This window comes from Odocoileus virginianus, chromosome 13 (assembly GCF_023699985.2).
Source record: "Odocoileus virginianus isolate 20LAN1187 ecotype Illinois chromosome 13, Ovbor_1.2, whole genome shotgun sequence".
In the NCBI taxonomy this organism is placed as follows: Eukaryota; Metazoa; Chordata; class Mammalia; order Artiodactyla; family Cervidae; genus Odocoileus; species Odocoileus virginianus.
The window spans coordinates 16,012,226-16,025,544 of NC_069686.1; the positions used below are offsets into that span (position 1 = coordinate 16,012,226).

The 13,319-nt window shown below is 40.9% G+C and overlaps 1 long non-coding RNA gene across 3 annotated transcripts in view; it reads right to left on the minus strand.

Annotated features, from left to right (window-relative positions):
* Positions 1–13,319, minus strand: part of LOC110134565 (uncharacterized) — a 93,001-nt gene that overhangs the window by 51,916 nt on the left and 27,766 nt on the right. For all 3 annotated transcript variants that reach the window (XR_011490944.1, XR_011490942.1, XR_011490943.1), the window contains exon 2: positions 1,141–1,220. This is a non-coding gene — a long non-coding RNA (uncharacterized lncRNA). The remainder of the gene's footprint in view (positions 1–1,140; positions 1,221–13,319) is intronic.

Consider the following 13,319-nt stretch of genomic DNA (forward strand, 5'->3'; position numbering starts at 1 on the left):
AAAAGAGGCAGGGAAAAGTTGGGGTGGGAATTGTCCAGCAGGAACCATAAAGGGCTGAAGGAGATAATCGTTACCTTGGTTATTGTTCTACCTCAACAACCTTGCTCTCTGACTCTATCCCTCTTCATCTCCCACATGGGCTTGTATTGTCCTCACATCCTCTGGCTTCCCCAAGCCTTTCTCATCTCTGCCCTCTCTCTAAATTTTCAATACTCCCAAACTCAATTATAAATTACAAAATTAAGGTTTCAATTACAGTAATATGTAATAAAGCACTACTAGATTCTTGGATTTGTTTGATCCCCTCAAGCCATCTCCCATCAGAATTCTAATTCCCATTCTCTCCCCGTGCTGACTTAATCTGTTAGGACACTAATGGACATTCTCAGCTCACAGTCCTAAGAGCCTATCGTCTAATGTTCTTTCTCATCAGAATGCTCAGAGGTTGCATTCTAGAGAGGTAGTTATAAATATGCCTTCAATAACAGAAGCTAAGGAGGGGCTACAAAGATGAGAAAAGCATGCCTGATCATTCTAATTTACTTTAATGTAAAAACGATTCCCAGTTAAAGGAATAGTTTGGTTACTGCTTGGGACTGAGCATCGTACAATTACTCGAACAAGGTACTGGTGAGCTTTGCTCCTCTACCTTGATGAAAATTTTGTCACAGAAATCAAGACGCAGGCTTTACAATGTATGTGATAAGGTTCATGTCATCTAGACAGTTCCACAAAAGTTATTCCTTCACGGTGGTTAAGATGACTCAGGACATCCCCAGTTCTAATTTTATACCCCCCCTCTCAGATAATATGGAAATGTTTCAAACCATCGGACTTTTGGGAAGGAATATATTCTAGAACAAGTCTCTAGACCTTACTGGTCATCAGGATCACCTAGGATTTTTTTTCCCCCATGTCCTGAAGCCCTACTGAATCAGATCCTTAACCAGAGTAGTGGCTAAAGAAAGTAAGTGGCTGAGGTAGGAATGTTTTTAAACTCTCCATGAGATTCTATTATTGGTCAGGTTTGGGTACTATGTTGAGAGCACAGGGCCACCTCCCAGTACCTGCTGACTCATGCCACTTACCTGCTCAGAAACATAAAGGAGACAGAGAAGCCCCAGCCCGCTTCCCACCTACCTGACAAAGTGCTTCGCTCCTCTGCAGTCCAGGCCACCCAATTCAGCTATTCCTACTTCCATGCAAGCAGGTGATGCCTCCTGTAGAAATAATAATAATAATAATACATTTATTAGGATTCTAAATACGGAGCTTTACAAATAGCTAGTTTCATTTACCAATGAAAACATTTTTGCAAGGTTGGTTTCACCATCATTTTGTAGCTGAAAAACCTGGAGCTGAGATAATTCGAGTGCGATTTTGCCCGGTTTCCCCTGTGGTTCACGGAGAGCAGATTTAGAACCCAGCACTGTGGGACAGGAGAGATAACTGATATAGTCACTTATACCCTGTTCCTACCTCTGTTGGAGACTTACTGGATAGAAGGGAAAAGCAATTTTCCCCTTCCTTTCCTCTCTGGAAGGAAACCTAGCTTTTTATTCCGAAGCTCAGGACTTTCTCATGCTTTAGGTGTAAGAACTTAAAGAGTTTCTTTTTTTTTTTTTCCATTTATTTTTATTAGTTGGAGGCTAATTACTTTACATCATTGCAGTGGTTTTTGTCATACACTGAAATGAATTAGCCATGGATTTACATGTATTCCCCATCCCGGTCCCCCCCTCCCACCTCCCTCTCCACCCGATCCCTCTGGGTCTTTCCAGTGCACCAGGCCCGAGCACTTGTCTCATGCACCCAACCTGGGCTGGTGATCTGTTTCACCCTAGATAATATACATGTTTCGATGCTGTTCTCTCGAAACATCCCACCCTCGCCTTCTCCCAGAGTCCACAAGTCTGTTCTATAGATCTGAGTCTCTTAAAGAGTTTCTTTATGGTTGAGAATTCTTGGTTCTTCCAGAAAAGAAGCTGGAATTATCCTTAAGAGGGAGGACATGGAAGGCAGTGTTTCACAGAGAAGACAGCTATGCCCCTACCCTGAGAAAATGGGTTCCCAGAGGCTGGAGTCAGGCATGGACATTACTTGCACCCAAGTGTGTAGAGCAAGTCAGAGTTTTCCACTGCACGACCACAGCTGCAAAAAGGCAAAGAACGTTCTACCCTCAAACAAACTCAGGCAGCTGTCCCAGCTCAAAGGGGAATCCCAGAAATAAAAACAGAACTAACATTCACTTCACACACACAGTATATCTAGAATGTCCACCCTCGAGCTCAGGGCACCTTGAGAGCCTTCAGGAGCGGATGGTGGCCCTGACTGGGCAAGTTTTCCTTTTCTTCCCCATCCCCCATAGCTTGCTACTGAGACGCACAAAAGGGTATGTTGTACACAGAGCCCTTGGGGTCACACTCGGAGACCTTAACTACCTGCTCATGGAAGGTGGTCATATGCTCACAGATTCATAGTATCTGATTCTTCATCAAATTAAATAAGTAAGATGAGTAAAAGAAGCCAGACATGACAGAACACAAACCCTATAATCGATTATACAAAGCTCAAAAATGGACTAAAAACCGACCCAAAATGATAGAGGTTAGTACAATAGTTACCTTTGGCCAGGTACCAATTGGGAGGGGGCCCAAGGGAGCCTTCAAGGGGGCTAGAAACATTCTTTGGCTTGGTCCAGATAGCAAATACTTAGGTGTAAACACATGTGAAAATTCACTGAGCTGTGCCTTTAAGATATGTACATGTTACTGTTACGCAAGTGTTAACTCCACAAAATAAGCACATGATAAAAGCAAATAAGCCAACAAACTTGGATACTAAACAATAACCTACAAGATCCACCAGCTTCAGCTTGCCTGTTACTGGGGCCGCTTAATCCTCTCTTGCTGACTCAATCCTTTTCTAGTTCCTAAAATCAATCTGGCTCCCTCCACCAAAACCACACAGGAAATTTTGAAAGGCAAAAGAGAGCACTCAGCCCAATAGGGTAATCTGCAGCATGATGTGTGTGTGCAGACATGACAGCCAGACTGCCCAGGTTCAAAATCCCTCCTCTGCCACTTTATGATTACAGCCTTAAGCCTTACTTAAATTCCCTATTCCTCAGTTTCCTGATCTGTGTAATAGGTTTAAAAGTTGGGATTAAACAAGATTAATCCATGTAAAGGCACTCAGTAAATACCCAATATTGCCAAGTCTATGATAAGCACATTGCCAATATTGTCTCATTTAATTCTTAGAGCAACCTTGTCTGATAGATGGTGTTAACCCCATTTTAAAATGAAAAAAAAATGGAAGCTCATAGAGGTGAAACTTGCCTAAGTTTACCTGGTTGAAAAGGGGCAAAATTGGGGTTTGAACTCAGGTTTGTTCTGTCTTTTCCCGTTAGGGGGCTTACCTGACCACCACCTGGGTTCTCCTAAACCCTGTGTTCCACTGGCTTCCTCCTGGGCCTCCCTGCTGAAACTTGACCACACGGCCCACCCTTCAGGGAACTTTCTAGTCCTTCAGATTATGCCTGAGCCCCAGGTTCAGAATAATCAGCCTAAGTAACAGGCATCAGTTGGATCATGATGGTGAATTGAACACATAAGATCACGTCCCCTTCCACCCCAGTTCTCTTACAATGACAGGTGCAAAGCATTTTTAAAGAAGAAATTCACATAGTACTGATAAACAGGAAAAGGCAGTATTATCAGAAAAATTTGAAATATAAAAGTTAACAACATTGACAAGAGTGAAGAAAAAAATCACATCCCCAAACTGGCTGCTGAAAAAACAAATAAATGATTAAAACAATGGAAAGAGCAAGTCGAGTTCCACACTCAGAGGGACATTTACAATAATACAGAAGGCAGCTCTGAATCAACCATCAGGGTAACGTATTAAAGAACTATATTCAGAACATGGGCTCCATTGGCTTTCCCCTGCCCCTAAATTGGCTGAAAGAAGACATCAGAGGGACATCAGAGAGTGATGGGATGCAAGAAGACAGGAGGAAGTGTTAGATGACAAAATAGCTCTACAAGGCTCACAATGTTCATAGTCTGCCACCAGAGTGAGGCCTTTCATTGCTCTAGCATCACAACAGAGAAATACTGCAAATGTGTGGGGTACCGGTTTTCTATTGTGGCCGTAACAATTTTCCACAGTGGCTTCAAACAGCACAAATTTATTACTTTACTGTTCTGTAGATCGAAAGTCCAGGACTAAACTCAAGGTGTCAGCATTCCTTTCGGGAGATTAGGGGAGACTTTGGTTTTTGCGTTTTCCAGCTACCAACAGCCACCATATACCTTAGTTCATGACCACCTTCCCCCATCCTCAAAGACAGTAACACTGCATCTCTCTGACCCCTCTGTGTTAGTCATGTCTCCCTCCGATCACAGCTGGGAAAGCGTCTCTACTTTTAAGGAATCATGTGATTGGGCCCACCTGGATAATACAGGCTAATCACCCTTTCTCAAATTATGTAACTTAATCATATTTGCAATGTCTCTTTGCCATTTAAAGGAACATGTTTATAAGTTCCAAGCATTAGGCTATGGACATCTTTCGAGCCATTTTTCTGCCTATCACACATGTTTACTGGGTGCCTGGCAGATAACTCTGCTTTCAGGTTTGGCAATTTGAGTGTTAACTGTTCCATCCAGGACCTGAATTTGGAGTGACCACAAAGACTGGAAGCAATGACCTAACCAGACTGTTTCTACATAGTATCCTTGTTTGGGGCCACCTTGGATCCTGCTGGTTTTTTAAGCCTGGTTTTCAACCTTCAAGGTAATTCTGTGAGCTACCCAATAACCTGCCAAAAAAATGTTTTTTGCACAAATTAGCCAGAGCCAGTTTCTGTTATTTATAATCAGAGAAGAGGCAGATTAGCATCAGACGTCTCATCAGCAATCTTAGGTGCTAAATTCTGAAAGAAAATGATTTCATACCTAGAAATCTATAAACGCAAATTTATGATCAAATATGAGAGCAAAATTGGAGACATTTTTAACATACAAGGATTCAGAAGTTTTGCCACAATCATACTATCTCTAAAATAATTACAGTACTCAAAAATGCACTCAAACAAAACAACAATGGCAAAAGATAATCCAAAGAAACAGATGCTGTGAGATAAAAGAGAAAAAAACTAAATCAAAACCAATAGTAAAACTTGACTAGAATAAAATTAATTTGGTAAAATTAGTTACACATGTAGAGGTAGAAGGAGGAAGTCAGAGTGAAAATTTCTTATTTAATGGAAAGACATAAAGATGGATTAATTCTAGATGCTGATTTTAAAAACATGTATAACTATGAGAAAACTTGATCAATCTAATAAAAGACAGCAAGAAGAAACAGAAAGAAAAAAACTGAATAGAAAACATAGCCAAGATAACGTGAGTATATTTAAATATATTAGTAATATAAAATGTGAATGATTTAAGTTCCCATATTAAAAAACCAAGTTTTGATCTGGATTTTTAAAAATCCATCTTTATGCCATTACAATTAAAAAGAAAGACGGCTACTTCCAGATGATAAAAATCACATTTCACTAACAAAGACATGAGAGTCAAGAACACTTAATCTCTTAATACAGAATTTTTAAATTCAACAAGCAGAAGGCCTTAGAAATACAAGATTAGGGCTTCCCTGTTGGTCCAGCGGTTAAGAATCTGCCTTGCAATGCAGGGGACACTGGTTCCATCCCTGGTCTGGGAAGATTCTACATTCCACGGAGGCCTAAGGTCATGTGCTACCACTACTGGAGCCTGGGAGAGCCCGCGCTCTGCAGCAAGGGAAGCCACTCTGATGAGAAGCCTGTGCACCACAGCTAAAGAGCAGCCCCCTCAATCCACCACTAGAGAAAGCGCTCATTCAGCAATGAAGACCCAGTGCAGCCAAATAAATAAATAATGAATATTTTTTACAAAAAGAAATACAAATTGATCAATCTATATTGATGTTAGAAAACCTTCATACATCTCTTTGAGAAATTGATAAACCAAACAAATAAAAATATTTTAAGCTAGTGCATTTGAGTAATGCATATAAGCACTTGGAACTATGTCTTGCTGCTCACACTGTTCACTAAACCCCGGGTAGATAAGGCGTGACCAGGGAAGCTGGAGAAAGACTCAAGGAGCTGTGGGGACTGTGGACAAGTTTATTCTCTCTGGGCAGGAGCAGCAGCAACAGGGAGTCTTCAAAGACTGCTGATACACTAAGACAGACCGAAGTGGTCCATGGCCAAGTGGGCACACAGGCTCCGGGCTTCCATGGTCAGCAATATCATTGTTTACAGAATATAAGGTATGAGGCCATGAGAGCATGGGACAGGAGAGTCTGGGTTGTCAGTTCATTTCCTCACAAGCTACAAACAACCTTGTAAAGGTCCCAGGGACTTCCATTGCACAAAATCCAGCTGTCTGCATTTTACTCCATCTCTCAACAGTAATCGACACTTGATGCTCCCTCTCCCCAAAGTACTTTCTACCTGAGCTCCAGAGATGCCATGTTGTCCTAACTCTTCTACTGCTTTGTGGAGCCAGCATGCCCACAGCTGCTTGGCTGGTCCTCCTCCTATTCCCGACCATCATCAAGGTAGTGCAGGTTCAGTTTCTCCTTTCTTCTCTCTTTACACTACTTTCCTAGGTGGTCTCACCCAGCTCTCAGTCTTTAAATGTCATCCTTATGCTAATGACTCCCAGATTCACTTCTCCAGTCCTAAACTTTCCCCTGAGCTCTGGATTCCTGAATCCAGCTTTATCTGAATATGTAGCAGGCATCTCAAATTTAACATGTCCCAAACTGAATGCTTGAGTTTCCCTACATACAAAAATTTTCCCTACATACAAAAACTTCCCTAAAATTTGTGTTGTTAGTCTCAGATTTTTTTTATTGTGGTAAAATACAATCAACATAGCATTTACTGCTGTAACCATTTTAAAGTATAAAATTTCATGACATTTAGCATTTTGACAATGTTGTGCAACCACCTCTACTGTCTAGCTCCAGAAGTTTTTCATCGCCCCCAATGGAAACCTCCATTAAGCTGTCACTCTCCAGTTCTTCCTCCCACCCTGAGCCCCTGTCAAATACCAATCTCTTTTCTGACTCTAAAGATTTCTCATTCTGGATATTTCACACACATGGAAACACACAAGATGTAGCCTTTGGTGTCTGGCTTCTTTTCACTTAGCATAATGTTTTCAAGGTTCAGCCATGTGGTAGTATGTATCAGTATGTCATTTATTTTCATTGCTGAATAATATTTCACTGTACGGATATATTACATTTTGTTTATCTTTTCATCTATCGATGGATGTTGGGTTTTCCACTCATGCACACCAAAGTTCTTCCAGTGCCCCCTACTGTCTCCCTCATCAATCATCTCTCTCTCAGTTGGAGGCACTACCACTGACCCAGTTGCTTAGGTCCCAAAGCAAGGAGTCATCCTTGACTTCTCTCTGCCCCTGGGCCCACCCCACCCCAATATCCAAACCATCAGCTAGCTCTAACTGTTACAACATCCAGATATGTCCCAATTTTGGTCACATTTCCACACTTTCCTGGCTACCACTTAGTCCAAGTTACTGTCCCTCTGGCCATAACTAAAGATCATTTTGCTCCCTTTTCTTCCCCTCCCATTCATTTCCTGACAACAATCAAAATTATCTTCTATGAATATTAATCAGCTTATGCCACAGGAGTGCTGAAGACCCTTCAATGGTTTCCTATTACACTGGAATAAAATCTAAATGTTTTCCTATAGCCAACAAGGTCAGTATGAACCAGTCCCCCCCCCACCTCTGTATCTCACATACATTTTCCAGTCACATTAGTCTCTCTTGGAGTCTCTCCCAAACCAAGCACTTTCCTGATTTAGGGCCTTTCTACTCTCAGAACTTCTGCCTGGACACACACACATTCCCCTTTAACTTTGCTTGGCCTCCTCCTCCTCACCTCTGCAGAGAGGCCTTCCCTGATTCTCCTTTATGAACTAGAGCTCTCCCCCCTCATCTCTCTAAGCTCTTACCTGTTAGGTTTTCCCCTCATACCACTTAGAACTCTATAAAATTGTATTTTTATATCTGTTTGTTATGTCTTCCCCCTACAAGAATGTAAGTTCTAAGACAGTAAGTATTTTGCCTTCAGCCAAATCCCCAGGGCCTAGAGCAGTACCTAGCATATATGAGGCATCCAGTAAATACTTGTTGCTTGAATAATGAATGAATTGCATTATATACACACATAGAAAGAGTACTTTGTGCTCAATAAACAGAACATCCATCCTTTGCAAATATCCTTAAACACTGAGTAAGTCATGAAGCACTCTTAAGTATGTTGGTGAGAGTATAAATTACTGTTAGCTTTCTGGTGAATAAGTGGCTACTATTTACCCAATTTTAAAATGCAAATATCCTTTGAACCAGTGTGTGCCTACTCAGTTGCTCAGAAGTGTCCGACTCTTTGTTACCCCATGGACTTCAGCGTGTTTCCATGGAATTTTCCAGGCAAGAGGTTGTCATTTCCCACTCCAGGGGATTTCCTGACCCAGGGATTGAACCCACATCTCTTGTGTCTCCTGCATTGGCAGGCAGATTCTTTACCACTGCACCACCTGGGAAGCTCATCCTTTGAACTAGTACCATATATTAAAAAGTCCTCCCTTTCTCGATGAATTTGATTGGCACTTCTGTGATAAATCAAATAATCCTCTATATGTGGGCCTATTTTTGCACCCTATTCTGTTCTGCTCATCTGTTATCTATCTGATCACTTTCAGCGATGATTTGGAGAGTCATATGGATCTAAGGAAAGTTTTTTTTTCCACAATGTAAATTTTTTTTCTAATGTTCTTTGTCCTAGAACTGATTACTTTATAGAATAATAGATATAGTAAAGATTTAATATTACAGTAATATAGAGAATACTTTTGGTTTGGGTAGGAAGATTTTTACAGTATTTAGAAGAATACTATAGGACATTGTCTTCCTGCACCTTGATGTGTATCTGAGATCAGGGAGTAACATTTTTTTTAATTAAAGGAACTGCCACTTTGCTTTTTAATATTCTTATTCAATTTCCTCTCCCCTCCCAAAATTCCCGAGAGACACTGAAATGATACAAATATGTTGCAAATAACACTGAAAAAGAGATATGCTTTGAATGGCACTCAGTATTAGTAAAGAGAAAATATCTTATTAAACCAGTTCTTGGTTTGAGAAATTGTTGTTGTGTTCTATGGTGCTGAAGCAACTGAATATACAACCATATGGAAACGTAGATAGACAAGACTTAAACTTTCTGTCATGTGAAGGGCTCTAGTAAAGCAGCATTATTTGTCCATTATGTGAACAGAAAGAAGAGAGAGCCAAGGAACCTCCTCTCATACTGTTTAGACCACTTGGGAACATAGTTGTTAACTATAGCATTATCACCAGGACAACATATAAAACTATCCTAACAAGCCTTAACAAGTAAGACAGGGTCACTGAAGGTTATGTCCACATGACATGGCAATAATTTCTAAAATCTCTAGCATCTACAAGAGCCCTTTGTGCAAATAATAATTCCAATGACAGATTTATTTTAGAGAGAACATGATGAACTGGTAGCAGTTACAAATACATGTGCAAGACTTCACACTGAAAACAAGACTGGTGTCCTTGTGAGAGTTCACATGTAACACCTTACTTCATCAGATCCTTTGACCAAATTTTAAGATGAGCAAGAATGTCTCTCCCTTTGTAGTTGCAGTAGAAAAGAAACATCTTTTTCATCTCTTTACTAGATTTTTTTTGTTGAATGATGAAGTTCTGTATTTTCAAAGTCAATCTCTGAAATATCATAAATTAGCATTAAAAGAACACAGACCTGTTGGGGCTCAGGTTTAAAATGGGAAAATCGATTGTTAGGATTTGACTTGAAAATAGCGAAACAGAAGGAATTCATCTTCCACATTACAGAAGAACAAGAGGTAGACTGATATTTCATTTCTTATCAGAAACAAGGTACTAATGCACAATGAGGAAAAGCTACCAAGTTCTTTGGCGACATGATTATAAGCTAGAATATTGTATCCAGACAAACACAATTAAGTGTGAAAGTAGAAGACACTTTCAGGCTGCAAGGATTTGGAATATTCATCTCTTAAAATGCTCATTCTGGGGAAATTGCTTGAAAATATTTTGCAACAAAAGGAGGAGGAAAAAAAGAGGAATATCAGAGACCTAGGAAACAGCAAAATAAATCCAAAGAGCAGGAAAGGAAGTTCCCATAGGATTTGCTGTCGAGCAAGCAAGATGAAAGAGCAACCAGGAGAGACAGGAGGAGAATGTGAATGCCCAGGAAGAGGGCAGAAGGGGAAAAAAGAGAGGGATGGAGGAGGGGAATGGTAATAAGTGACAGAATAACAATATAATGAAAGAATAAATGAAGCAGGGCAAAGGCTAACAGAGTTTTGCCAAGAGAACACACTGGTCATAGCAAACACCCTCTTCCAACGACACAAGAGAAGACTCTACACATGGACATCACAAGATGGTCAATACCGAAATCAGATTGTAATATTCTTTGCAGCCAAAGATGGAGAATTTCTATACAGTCAGCAGAAACAAGACTGGGAGCTGACTGTGGCTCAGACCATAAACTGCTTATTGCCAAATTCAGACTTAAATTGAAGAAAGTAGGGAAAACCACTACACCATTCAGGTATGACCCAAATCAAATCCCTTACGATTATACAGTGGAAGTGACAGATTTAAGGGATTAGATCTGATAGAGTGTCTGAAGAACTATGGACAGAGGTTCATGACATTGTACAGGAGGCAGGGATCAAGACCATACCCAAGGAAAAGAAATGCAAAAAGGCAAAATGGTTGTCTGAGGAGGCCTTACAAACAGCTGAAAAAAGAAGAGAAGCAAAAGGAAAGGAGAAAAGGAAAGATATACCCAATAGAATGCAGAGTTCCAAAGAATAGCAAGGAGAGATAAGAAAGCCTTTCCTCAGTGATCAATGCAAAGAAATAGAGGAAGGCAATAGAATGGGAAAGACTAGAGATCTCTTCAAGAAAATTAGAGATACCAAGGGAATATTTCATGCAAAAATGGGCACAATAAGAGGAACTATACAAAAAATATCTTCATGGCCCAGAAAATCATAATGGTGTGATCACTCACCTACAGCCAGACATCCTGGAATGTGAAGTCAAGGGGGCCTTAGGAAGCATCGCTATGAACAAAGCTATAGGAGGTGATGGAATTCCAGCTGAGCTATTTCAAATCCGAAAAGATGATGCTGCGAAAGTGCTGTACTCAATATGCCAGCAAATTTGGAAAACTCAGCAGTGGCCACAGGACTGGAAAAGGTCAGTTTTCATTCCAATCCCAAAGAAAGGCAATGCCAAAGAATGCTCAAACTACCCCCCAATTGTACTCATCTCACAAGCTAGTAAAGTAATGCTCAAAATTCTCCAAGCCAGGCTTCAACAGTACATGAACAGTAAACTTCCAGATGTTCAAGCTGGTTTTAGAAAAGGCAGAAGAACCAGAGATCAAATTGCCAACATCCGTTGGATCATCGAAAAGGCAGGAGATCCAGAAAAACATTCTACTTCTTCTTTATTGACTACATCAGAGCCTTTGACTGTGTGGACCACAACAAACTGTGGAAAATTCCGAAAGAGACTGGAATCCCAGACCACCTGACCTGCCTCTTGAGAAATCTGTATGCAGGTCAGGAAGCAACAGTTAAAACTGGACATGGAACAACAGATTGGTTCCAAATCGGGAAAGGAGTACGTCAAGGCTGTATATTGTCACTCTGCTTATTTAACTTACGTCCAGAGTACATCATGTGAAATGCCGGGCTGGATGAAGCACAAGCTGGAATCAAGATTGCCAGGAGAAATATCAATAACCTTGGATATGCAGATGATACCACCCTTATGGCAGAAAACAAAGAACTAAAGAGCCTCTTGATGAAAGTGAAAGAGGAGAGTGAAAAAGTTGGCTTAAAACTCAACATTCAGAAAACTAAGATCATGGCATCCAGTCCCATTACTTCATGGCAAATAGATGGGGAAACAATGGAAACAGTGACAGACTTTATTTTCCTGGGCTCCAAAATCACTGCAGACGGTGACTGGAGCCATGAAATTAAAAGACACTTACTCCTTGGGAGAAAAGTTATGACCAACTAGACAGCATATTAAAAAGCAAAAACATTACTTTGCCAACAAAGGTCCATCTACTCAAAGCTATGGTTTTTCCAGTAGTCACGTATGGATGTGAGAGTTAGACTATAAAGAAAGCTGAATGCCGAAGAATTGATGCTTTTGAACTGTGATGTTGGAGAAGACTCTTGAGAGTCCCTTGGACTTTAGGAGATCCAACCAGTCCATCCTAAAGGAAATGAGTCCTGAATGTTTATTGGAAGGACTGATGTTGAAGCTGAAAGTCCAATACTTTGGCCACCTGATGCGAAGAGCTGACTTATTTGAAAAGATCCTGATGCTGGAAGAGATTGAAGGCAGGAGGAGAAGGGGACGACAGAGGATGAGATGGGTGGTTGGCATCACTGACTCAATGCACATGAGTTTGAGTAAACTCCAGGAGTTGGTGATGCACAGGGAGGCCTGGCGTGCTGCAGCCCATGGGGTTGCAGAGTCAGACACGACTGAGCGACTGAACTGAACTGAAAGAACTGGGAAAAGCTGAAACTAGGCAAAGACCACAAAAGACAAAAGAAAAAAAAAGTAGAAATACTGGCGTGGGCAGGAGGGAACCCACACAATTTAAAAAAGGAAATGAAAGCATGGTGTGGCATTGGGTTTCAAAGTGAAAAGAGAACTGCCCTTTGAGGATAAAAATTTTAGTGTTGGGAGTATGGTGGCCTATCAGATTGAATAGATAAAGTTCGTGTAAATTATGGAAGGCCTTCTACTCTGGTCTTAGAGATTTGTGTCCATAGTCTGATAAGCACTGAGAGCCATGCTAGTTATTGAGGAAGAGAATGAAAAGCTAAAGGCAGCACTACCGTGATGTTAGCCTGGCAGGAGGAGAGACAGAAAGCCAAAGAATAAGTCTGCTGCAATTGTCCAGGCATGACGTGGAGGAATAAACAGACAGTAGAGGAGGAAAAGAGAACAACCAGAAAGACATTTCCGATGAGGGCTACAAAGCTCTGGCACCAGGAGTGGGTAAAGGGCAGGGATGGTTCCAATGATTCCCGTTCTGTGAACTGGGCAAACGGTGATTGCTTTTGAAAGTATTGCTGTTCTACTATTACACTTATA